Consider the following 11,605-nt stretch of genomic DNA (forward strand, 5'->3'; position numbering starts at 1 on the left):
TAGGAAAAAAAAAAAACAGAGGGAGAAAAAAAAAGGATATTACAAAATCCATTGGTAGGTATATGCATAAAAAAGAATTATAAGCAGCTAGAATTAATCCTTGTACCTATTTCCTAAGTATGACTATTCTGATGCTTCCTAAAGGCATCACTTCAACCATCCAGTCCAGAGAAATTTGGTGGGAAGAATATCAAGTTTTTTTCCCTACAAGGTTGGTGAAGTGGAGTGACTTGGGCAGGTGGTTCTCAGGAGTAAAAGCCCCTGTGAAATGGCAGCGAGTGTAAGCTGATTTGAAAATGTGTACTCTTGCCCTGAGATGGGCAAAATCAGAAGAAGTCTCCCTCTATCTCAGTTGAACTGGCAGTGATATATATGATAAGAGAGTACTGAGCTGGAGATAAACTGGATGGAGGCTTCCTTAGTTTCTGTAACTGCCAGGATATGTGAACATCCTTTGCCTCATACTTTGTCATGTAAATAGTCTAAAGGACTCTGAAAACAGATAGGAGCTCAGTCAAACCAGAATGATGTTTTTTTCTCTTTCATCCTTTCTGAAATGAATCAGTCCATACAGTAACAAGGCAAGAAATAGGCAGTCCCACTTTCTAAATCTGTTATTTTTTTTATTTTATCTTCTCTTATAGCATTGCAATTGTGTGCCATTCAGGGTGGTAAGAGTGCTGCTGGGATTAGCCTTCAGTCTAGCACCTTCCTGGTTTTCTTCTTTCCTTGAAACAGGATACGGTGTCAAAATCATCTCTGTTTGAAGAACAAAGTACAGAGTGATAAGCAATTTATGTTAGGAGTACTTTTGCAATGCTTTCTCATCCCAGTTCCCAACATCCCCACATGACTCATTCCACCTTCCTGCTGTGAGTGCTACTGGCCCTACATGTGAAATTAAACTCTGGAAAGCATTTCACAGCAAGAGGAGTTTACTCTTTGAATTCAAGCTCTGCCTTTTGTTAGGGGCATGCGTTAATTGTTTAAAGGTTAACTGGTTTCACTTGCTAAACCTGCTCCTATTTATAAGCAAAGCTGCTCTTGCAAAATATGAATCATCAAAGCTCGGAGACTGAAAGGGTAGATGAGGTTACCCTTTCTGCTCCTTTGCCAGGACAAGCTCATACACAGCTGTCTGTTCTGTGTCTGGGGTAGTAAACATCTGAAGAAATAGGATAGCCAGCAGTTCCTTGGATACTTCTGGCTGAAGAAGCAAATTATGATTTCTGACACATTTCACCTAATTCTTTCAGATCCTGTAGCATCTGTGTATTCACAAAACTTAATATCATCCAAGAATAAATATGAAGCTCACAAAGAGGAGAAAACAAATGGCTCAAGCAGTGGCAGGTGCTGTGTTAGGTGTAATGAAATGACTGAAAAGGCTCCTTTTTTCTGGAATCTACACTAACCTCTCATCCACTTAGCTCCCCCCTCTCTGTGTCCCCTCTGCATCATTCACTGTAGTTTGTGAAAATTAAATCAGGATTTTAGTTCCTGTGCTCTGTCCATAAATTTTTTTCTTTCTCTTAAATCAAATCTAACAGAAAACTCATTTTACTTGTACTCAGATCATGTTCTCCTTAAAAAAAGACTGTCCATTTTTCAGTAGTGCTAATGTGGGCTTCAATTTGCTTTTTTCTTGCTCTGCTTTGGATGCACTGGATTCCCTTTCTTTCAAAACAGCTGATTTAATCCCCCCCTTCCCTGTTTGGGGCATCTGGGAGCAACTGGAGTGACTTTATGCTCCTCTTTGGATTCATGCTTTTGCCTCATTTTCTGATGTTGGCTAAACAGACTGAGAGTTTCTTATTTTATTTTCTAGAGATCTTAGCATGGTGACAGCTTCTATTTTGTGTGTGTTGTTGGTGTGATTTCTGATTTTTGTATTTTCCCCCCATTATCTGTCAGTGTCAATCTTTTCCCTGTACCAGAAATTTTCCTTTCCTCCTATGACTTTAGCTGTGATGTGTGTCATCATTTGCATATTGCTTAGGACTGTGTCACAGCTTCATTCTCACTTGCTATAAAACCTCAATTATTGCATTTTGCTTTACAACTTCATTGAGCCAAGCTCCTATGCATAGATATAGGTTTAAATACATGTTTCTATTTGGATAAAATAAATGGTCTTAAGCATACATTCAAGTGTGCAAGTAGAGAAGCTTTGCAAAATTAAGACCATGCACTGTAGTGACAATAAATGATTTAAAACACAGGGTCACAAGCCTCATTTCTATTTTTGCTCATAGCAATGTCTTTTCACAAGACAGGGTCACCACAAATTGGAATGTGCAATCCCTCATTTTAGCTTGAGCATAATCAAAAGGCTCAGAACAATAAAACCAACCTCAGACTTCCTGGGCAATAGAGATGTACGAAGCAGCAGTGGTGAGGCAACACCAGGTGGAGTTTATTAAACTGTGACTTCTCACTGAGCTTGGGAGCAATCAGGTGCTCTTAGCAGGTTGACAGAGCCAGAGGGTTTTCTTTAACTGATTTTTTTTCTGATTATTAAATCATAAATCTACTGGCTGGGATCACAGAAAAGTGTACAGCTTTCACCACATTTGTTGCATCTTGGTTTGCAAGGGATGGGTCTCACACACAGAACTGCATTGCATGGGAATATCTGTTAATAAATGTAGGCTGAGAAAATTTTAAAGCAATTTTCATTAAGAAAGAAACCTGTCTACAGAAGCACATATATGCAGTAAATATAAGCAAGCATATATATAAGTCTCATAATGCCTTGAGATGGCCAGTCTGTATCCTTCTGTTTATGAGAACTGTAACTCATATATTAAAAAAGGCTGATGTGTCCATTTTTGGCCATTCTGGATTCTAGAGCACCCTGCAGACATAGAGGAGTTAGTGCTTGATCTCATTCTGTTTTCTAGGTGGCACTGGCAATTTGTGCTATAAATTCATGTGGTGCCTGGGGGGTGTCTTTCATTTCATTCATTTACGCTTCCCACTAGTAGTTACGGTTCAAGATACAAACCTGCAAAGCAAACTGATTTGTAACCTAAAAAAATTGCAGAACTGACAACCCACAAAAGGATCCTAGGAGGTGGTGAATATATTCTGAAGCCCTGAAATTAAAAGAAGAACAAATAAATAAAATTAAAAAGCAAAAAATAGTATAAATGCCTTTGTCCTGTAATGTACTGAAACAAAACCATTATATTAACTGGGAGATGGTGTATATAAGTGCACACTTATGTACACACCTGGTCTGACCTACCAGGTCCTCCCACTTCTGCAGAAACAGCGGGGGGCTGAGGGAGCTGCCTCGGGGGGCTGGGACCTGGTCCAGCTGGCTGTGGTCACTTAGCCACACCCAGCCCTTGTACCAGTGCTTCAAGGGGGTTCCCATGTCTGCTCCCCTTTACAACTTGTCTGCCACCTCCTGTCAAGTGCTTCAAATTGCTCAGGTCCAGGGTGGCAGTAATCCTCATCCAATCACCAGGACATATGTGAGTTTCAGCCCCTCATTTGGCACTATTTGTTGTGACAATTTAATAAAACAATACTGTAATTTTTTTTTTTAATGCTTGTCTTAATGTAATGCTGAGAATAACAGAGAACCAAGACATGAACTCAAATGAAAAGTTCAGAGGCTAAGAGTTGCTTTTAAGCCTTAGGAAATGCTGAAATGGAAACAAAGCAGGAATTGTCAGACATGTGGGAAATAATTTCTGCTTCATATTCATTGAAGACATTGGAATTGTTCCAAAGAGGAGCCGGTCCATTAAACGTCCTAAGACTGTCTGCACTGAGTCAAATCAAAAGCCTATCAAGACAATATCATGTCTTTAAGAGTTATTGGTAGCAGCTACTGTAAAAGAATAAAAGAAAGAGATCAGGCAAAGGGGACCTACCTAACCTCTAATAAAATCCATGCATTAGGGACTTCTGGAGCTGTTCTCCACCTTACTCTTCCAGGACTGATGTTCACACTCTCTTTTATTGACCTGTTAGTACTTTTGGTATTCCAAAAATGTATGGTCATGAATTTATGGCAGTGACTCTCCTTCCTGAATTATGTTTTGTGTGAAAGAGTGTTCCCTTTAGTTTCCTTGAAATGTTCTGCCTGATCATTTAATTCAGTGTCCCCACCTTCTCCCCTGCAGTGAGCAATTACACACTTTCTGACCTATCTGGAAAGCTGCAGGATTTTACATTCCATGTAATTTTCTTTTCCCTGCTGGAGAATCCCAGCCTATTTACTTTTCCCATATACAGGGTAAGCTGGTCACCCTTTAGTTTCCTATGCCTTTCCTATAGTTCGACTGTAAGGCCATCAAGAATATGAGGGAGTCCTGCCTCGTCGTAAAAAGTGCCTTTCACAGCAGTGCTGCCTTCTTCTGACACGGCTAAGAGTACAGACAGTGAGCAGGAAAGCACAAGTTGCAGCATTTCAGTAGGTAGAATTTATGCAAAGGAGTAGAGCTTCTGCACTGCACACTGGTAAAAAGATAATGGCACTCCACCAGTTATATCATCTATTGCTAGTTGCCACTGGCCATGCAGCAGCCCAGAGACTGCATTGCCCGAGGCCGGACTGGGCAGGATTAGCAGCAGGAGATACTTTAATGAAAACCAAGCACCAGGAAAGGACTGATGTGTTTGGATTTGTTTTATAGCCTAAGATGCAAAGCAGGTAGGAATACCCTGGACTGATTCCAGCTATATTGCACAGTGGCGTCCAAAGATATCAGCACTAAAGAGCCCTTTTATTTTCGGAGCCATGCCTCAGTAGTCAGGAGAACTTGTTCAGTGGGCCTGCAGCCAAAGGGCCCAAGTGTCTGATTTTCCAAAGCTGATGTTTACTGTCTCTTGTATCACAAAGCTGCTGCCTGGAGAGCAGCTGGCTGGAGGTGTCTGGAACAATCCCAGCCACCGTTTCATAAGAAACTCTTTCTACGTCTCTGCTTTCCCACAAAGGCTCATATTTTATGATTGCTGGTGGGCAGGAGGTTGATGAAATGCATAGCTGATCTGAAAACAGAAAAAGGCAACAGGCAAGATCTAAAAAATATACCAGTCATGGTTAGGCCTGTGAAATCAATAACACACATAGTCATTGTGCGAGAAGGAACAACAAACTAGCTGCACCCTCCACCAGCTGGTTTCCTGTCTGTGGTGTAATGGGTGGGAGTCTGGGTGGTAAATTTACACCTTGCTAAAAGCCAGATTGTAAATTCATTGTCCTCTCCTTTTATCCCCATCTTCTACATGGTCTCCAGAGCTAAGAGACAAATTGTACCTGATTCATTTTAACTACATATTTATTTTTATAAAACCTCAAATATCACTTTCTTGTGCCTGAGAACAAAGGTTTTTTTGAAACAGCATCCCCCCTTTAATCAGAAATGGGGAAAAATGCAATGGTACCAGCTTAGACACCTTGGAAACTGTGAACTCTACTTCTCTCTTGGTGGTCCCTTTCAGTTTGGGTAGATGACTTCAGGAGTGAAACAAAATATGCCAGCACCTTCGTTCCCAGTCCCCATGCAGAAAAGTGGGATTTGAATGTCCCATGCTCTCCACCTGGCAATCAAACACCCTGCCAAAACAAAACTGAAAAACAATGAAAAGTGGTGAGCCAGTAATTACTCATCCCTGTCAACATTACCCACGTGCATGCTGCTGTCTCTGTGTCATGTCCTTTGCCCCGAGGCCAGGGGTCAGGGAATCTCCTGCTGTGCTAGAGACCAGCTGTGTGGCCCTTTCACATCTGCTGATGGTCACAACTGCTGTAGGCGCTTCATAGTCCACCTTCACAGGTCTGTCTCTGTCTGGGGATGAGTGCTGGGACTGTCTCTTCTGTCCACAACATGTTGCTAACATTGCCCAGAGGCCATGAGTGCTCAGGTGTATTTGAGGCTGACCTGAAGGAAAGCAGATTACAAGAGCAGTTTCAAAAATTGTGTTGTGAGTGAAAGGCCAGGTCCTTTTCCCCCGACTGTCCTCTGATGTTCACAGCCTCCACCAGCAAAAAAACAAAGATTATTGCTTATCACCTGAGTCCAAGACATACAAAGGCCAGTTTACCCCAGCCAGTTTATTGAGGATGCTTTACCTTCCTGTGGTGAGAATACCAAAATTCCCCTAAGTGATCAAGAGCCATAGATCACCACATATATCTCCTGAAAAGTCAAAAGGAAGAGAGAGGTAGATGTCCCATTTGCTTTTAGACACACTGGGGTTTTACAGGAAAGAGACAGAGATGCTGGATTTTTTGGCTCATTTTCTTGATCGTGAGAGATGCAGAAGACCAAGCAGCCCTGTACCATCACAGGATGGAGGTATTTATATGTAGCATGCTCATCTCAGGAGGGAGGTCTGAGCAGCCTGTGAGCCACCCTGACCTGCTGACCATCTTCTAGCAGATAAGGAATAGATTTTAGTCTAAACAAAACCAGAGTCCCATTTTTCTAGAATCATTTCCTCAAAACCTTTCCAGATATGAGCAAGTAGGTCAAATGAGTAAAATACAAAGTTTTAATAAAACTCCAACCTCCTGGGGCTACCTATTCAGCTACCTGAATATTGTCGTGCATTACAATAGCAAGACAACTGTCTACAGGGTTGTTCCTTAGAGACAGCTGTGGCAGTGTTTATTTTGTTGGTTGTGGGGCAGCCTGTGTATGTGATTCACGACAGATAAGCTTATCTACTCAGAGCTTCTTTGAGAAGCTGGAAACTCATTCCAACTGATACATTCATTTATCACATGATAACTGTTAAGGGAAACCAAGTGCACTTCTTTTTTTTTTCTCTTTGAGTAGTGTGTTTTTCACATAAAGGGACATGAAGATGCTGTTTTGTAACCTGCTCTCCTCCTGAGGACAGAGAGTACAGTTGCATTGAGCTGAGTAAAGCATTGTCAGTGCACAGCCCAGAAGGCTCCAGCTACCCTGGCAAGCAGCCAGACAAAAAAGATTGCTCCATTTTGAGTCTCAAGTGTTATTGAAGTGTAACATATTAGAAAGAATGGCCTTGGATGGAAAATATACCTCTACCTATGACTCAGCTAACTGGATAACAGAAACCTCTCGCTCTGTCTTCTAATTTTTGCAGTCTGAGAAAAACTCTGTTGCCGATAGCATGGACCTCAGCAGTGAAATTGCTCTCCAAGCAGCCTTCCTAATTGCATCACATACAAGGGGCCTTCTGCTCCTATTCACTGATAATCACCTTGTGGCTAACAAGCAGATGCAGATTTTGCTTCTGTGGGAAGTTCCATTAAGAAAGTATTGACATACTCTGGCTTTCTGTTATATAATGAGGGGTTTTATCATCTTTTGTGTAAAGTTGATCATAGGAGCCTGCTTTTATTTTGTATTTCATTCCAGCCCACCCATCTGTTCTCCTTCTCTGCAGCGGAAGTTAAGAAGTCGGTTGACATTTGATTAGCTAGGGCTTCACAGACAAGCACTGGCTCACCTCCAGTTCTAGGATTCTTGTTCCTGTATATAATCTTCAGATGTATTCAATGCTCTGTTCTGCTATGCTACACTACATTATTCTATTCTATTCTATTCTATTCTATTCTATTCTATTCTATTCTATTCTATTCTATTCTATTCTATTCTATTCTAATTTTCTTGCCCTTGTCTGGATTCCAGGTCTGGTGATGTGTACCTCAGATGCTGTATATCAGATTTATCAGATGTCCGTAAATCAGATATTCCATAAATGTGCTCACCATGGCAAAAAGCCTCCTCTTCTTTCCCACCTCCTGACTGAGACCTCATCTGGAGTGCTCCATGCCACTGGGGGATGCAGGCTGAGTCCCTTCCAGCTGGTGTGCTGCTGATTCAGTGATTACAAGAGCAGCACCCACTGCCAACTGTTTTGTGGATTAGATATGCAGGAATTGCCATGCCAGAGCAGGCCACTGGTCCATCTAGTGGCTAATGTAAAATTTTTTAGAGAAAGACATAAAAGGTTTATTATGAATCCAATTAGTCAATATTATACCAGTGGGGGATATTTCTCCCTGACCTCAGCTGGTTATCAGATTAGGTACCCTGAAGCATAAGGATTGATAGTCCTTTCATTTCAGTGCATCCAGAGTAGCTGCAGATGCTCTGCTTATTCATATTTATGTTTAGGTAAAAATTCAAATCATATACAAGAACATGAAACTCCTCTGTTTCAGTGCTGTCAAAATAGTAGTGAATTAGATAAATTTATTGATTAAAGACATGTCTTTGAACAACGAATAATAATGTTAACTTTTGTTCGGTCTTTTCCCTACATACTAGGAAATAGATCAGTTCCTAAAGAAAGGTGTTGCTTTTACTGTGATATTCTTTAGCAGATTTTTTCAGTGTGGGCACGTCAATTTCAAAGAAAACAACACAACCAAACAGCTGGCATTTACCGAGGCAGACTTTAAACAGGAGCGAGATCAATCTAAGGAAAGTAAACCTCAAGTGCCTACTATAATATTGATATGTACCTCAGATTTCAGTGGTTTTTAATGCATTTTTAATGAAGAAATGCTTTTTTGACATGCAGTATAGCTCTTCCAAATATCGCCACAGTATCTTCTGCTGAATTCACCTGGCTCTAAAAGGTAACATGGTAGCACTGAAGGTAGGTATAAAACCTCCCAAAATCCCAATATTTATTATGAATGTGACTTCCATCTGTGAGAAGGAAGCATGTATGTGAATGTCAACATATGTGTTCATGCATTTGTAGATCTGACATCAACCTGGTCTGCTGTTTACTATGAGATATTGCTGAAAGCTGTACACAGGGACCAGTTTCTGATGAATCTAACCAGTCCTCTCTGTGATGTTCAGGGTGACTCACTGGCTGGGGAGGGGGGAAACATAATTCATCCTACTGATTTCTCATAGTTTTTACAATGACTATTGCTTTGAGTATTCACTGATTTACAAATTAGGACCTGTATGTATTTATCATCCAAACATCATGGTTACATACCTACTCCCTGCTGAGGACTCACCCAAGTCATCTGGGGGCTTTTGGGAGAAGCACATGTGCAACAGGTGTTGCTATTTTTGAAGAATTTCATTTGTGTAAGTTGTGCATAGTATGGTTTTGGCATTACTGACATACTCATTTTTTAAAAGGTAGCGAGGCAACAGGAGAGGTGCTGTATGAATCAGAAGATGAAGTGTTTACTAAAGAAATTACCTCTTATGCAATTAATACTTAAACATTTGTTAATATCTGGTGAACACCTGCACATACTATTCCTAAAAATAACATATAATTCCAGTTTCTCCAGGAGAAACATTAAAGACCCATGTCTCTTTCGTATGATGTGGTACATTTGAAAATAAAACAGAAGTTTGGTGTTTGGAAGAATTCTGAAGTCTTTTCCAATTCATCATTTGACCTTCTTTAATGCCTCTGAGTTCATTCCCTGACTTTTTGTTGTGTTGCAATGTTTTTCTGCAGCTGTTCATGCAGGGTTTAAGTGACACATTGCATCCCAGGCCCCTTGCAGGGTTTCAGATGGCCAATTACACTTGTACAAAGGGGGTGCACAGAGGGAGTATTTGCATCACCTGCCATTAGCACACAGGAGCACAACGTCCTCAGGATCTCCTTTCCTATGGGACGATGAGGAGGAGGAGCAGCTATTCTGGAGACCAGTGCAGAGGCCAGTCTTGTCCACTCGTTCATGGGATTGAATTTGAGCCAGCCACCTTCCTCACTGGGAACCTGTTCAGAGCAGACCAGTTCTCACCACCTGGTTTGGGTTGCCTCTCTGTGGAAAGCTGTGTGACAGAAAATCTCAGAGTCTGGTGAGCACCTGGACTAGGACATGTCTGGCTCATGCCTCCAGATGAGGAGCTTGGACTTGTGCTCAGGTGCAGTAAGATAGGTACAACTGTAGAGTGTCTGAATTCAGCTCCTCTTCTGAATATCCATCTGTTGGAAAGTCTCTCCTTCTGCACTGCAAATTAAGCTTAGAAGTTGTGCACAAAAAATAGCAACCCACCACAAGCTACCCATGGTGAGAAATAGGGTTTTTTGGCTTGCTGGAGGTATGGACACGCTTTCTATTGGTGTTATTCTGGGATAATAATCAATGTCTGGTTTGCCCTTCCAGACTATGACTCAGAAGCCTATTAGTCGACTCTAAAACTTGGATGAACAATCAAAATCTAGACTGAAAATCAAAGATGATGCAGGATGGCATCTATCTCCTTTTCACAGCATGCATCTTCATATGCTCTCTGAATATTTCAAAGTGTTTTGGCACTTATTATCCCAAAATGTTTGTTTCAGCTCTGGCTGTTAATGAAAACTCATCAAATGCAGTATTATCTTGACATTTACATGCATGCTTTCTCTATTAGTAGTTCTTCTTTATTCATTTCAATGAACATAAAAGTTGCAAAGTTGAACCTTGGTTTCTGATTTATGTACTGCCTGTTCTTAGCACAAGGATTTTTGTAGAGGATGAACCACAGCAAATGAATTCTGAGCAGAGTGCCAGAACAGCTACTGAAGTGACCCAGACGTAAATTTGTCCCACCATATCTACTTAGAATTTTTGACTATTTACAAAGGAGTTGGCTGAAAAAGCCCTTTAGCTTGAGTATGTCTAAAGTTCAGTTTATTTTTTCTGACTCAGGTCCTGCAGGACTCCTAAAGATTCCAGGCACCAGACAGCTGTGTTTAGCCTTGCCTGTTACTGTAACGTCAAGGAAACCTATCATAACTGGCAAGCCTTCTAAACACACGAGTGCTTATGGATTACAAAAGGAGAAAACAGGCAGATTAAAATAAACTGTTACCAGACAGAAAGACACCCACCCTCTTCCCCTATAACTTCTTTAAAAAAGCCCCGGGAATTTGCTTTGATCAGACTTTAAGGTGAGAGCAGATCTCCTGGAAGTTATCTTCAAGCTAACAAAATAGTGATAAGCAAGGGAGGAAATGGAGCCAAGATACGTCATGTTTGTTAAAAGACAAAAATCTGTTGATTGTGATAATCCCTGCTAAGATCTAGCAGAGAGGACATTGCAGAATGAGCCTCACTGGGACCTGAATAGGATTTCCATTCTTACACTGTTGGCCTGTTTGTGTGGCTTTGAGATTTGCGCTTCTCTGGAGGACACACGGAGAGACTTGAAAATTCAGCCACCTCTGGCTGGCTTACCCCTAGCTGGGATACAGTCAAAGTATAGAATGCAAGTGAAAAACAAAGACACAAAAAGCAAACCCCAAACCAACCAAACAAAAAACAACCCCACCCAACAGATCCCACCCAAAACCCTCCCTCACTATTGGTCACTATTGAGGAGTTAAGTCATTGAGTGATTTCAAAGCCAACACATGCTCATGTCCAGACTTCTTGAGACACCAGGAGAATGAGCTTCCTAAGGGAACATTTTATGTTATTATGGGGGAAAAAAAAAAATCGGTCCACTCAGTCAAAACCACATTAGTATGCATTACTTTACCAGGCTGCTGTAAACCCAGCTTCACTAGCCAGTTGACAGAGGGCTTGTGTTGAGCAGCTGGAAGAGCCTTATGAAATTGAGCCTTTAATTTTCATGGAAAGCTTCCAGGTTTAAAATGGAGTGAGTGAGGTGAG

The 11,605-nt window shown here is 41.2% G+C and overlaps 1 long non-coding RNA gene across 1 annotated transcript; it reads right to left on the reverse strand.

Moving 5' to 3' along the window:
- Positions 1 to 631: 631 nt before the first annotated feature.
- LOC116184314 (uncharacterized) lies at positions 632 to 5,744 on the reverse strand. The gene is made up of 3 exons (XR_004149075.2): positions 5,649 to 5,744; positions 3,008 to 3,098; positions 632 to 759 (listed from the first exon to the last, which is right to left on the reverse strand). It is a non-coding gene; the product is annotated as an uncharacterized LOC116184314 (long non-coding RNA).
- Positions 5,745 to 11,605: the final 5,861 nt, after the last annotated feature.

Source organism: Lonchura striata, chromosome 2 (assembly GCF_046129695.1).
Source record: "Lonchura striata isolate bLonStr1 chromosome 2, bLonStr1.mat, whole genome shotgun sequence".
NCBI classification, from domain to species: domain Eukaryota; kingdom Metazoa; phylum Chordata; class Aves; order Passeriformes; family Estrildidae; genus Lonchura; species Lonchura striata.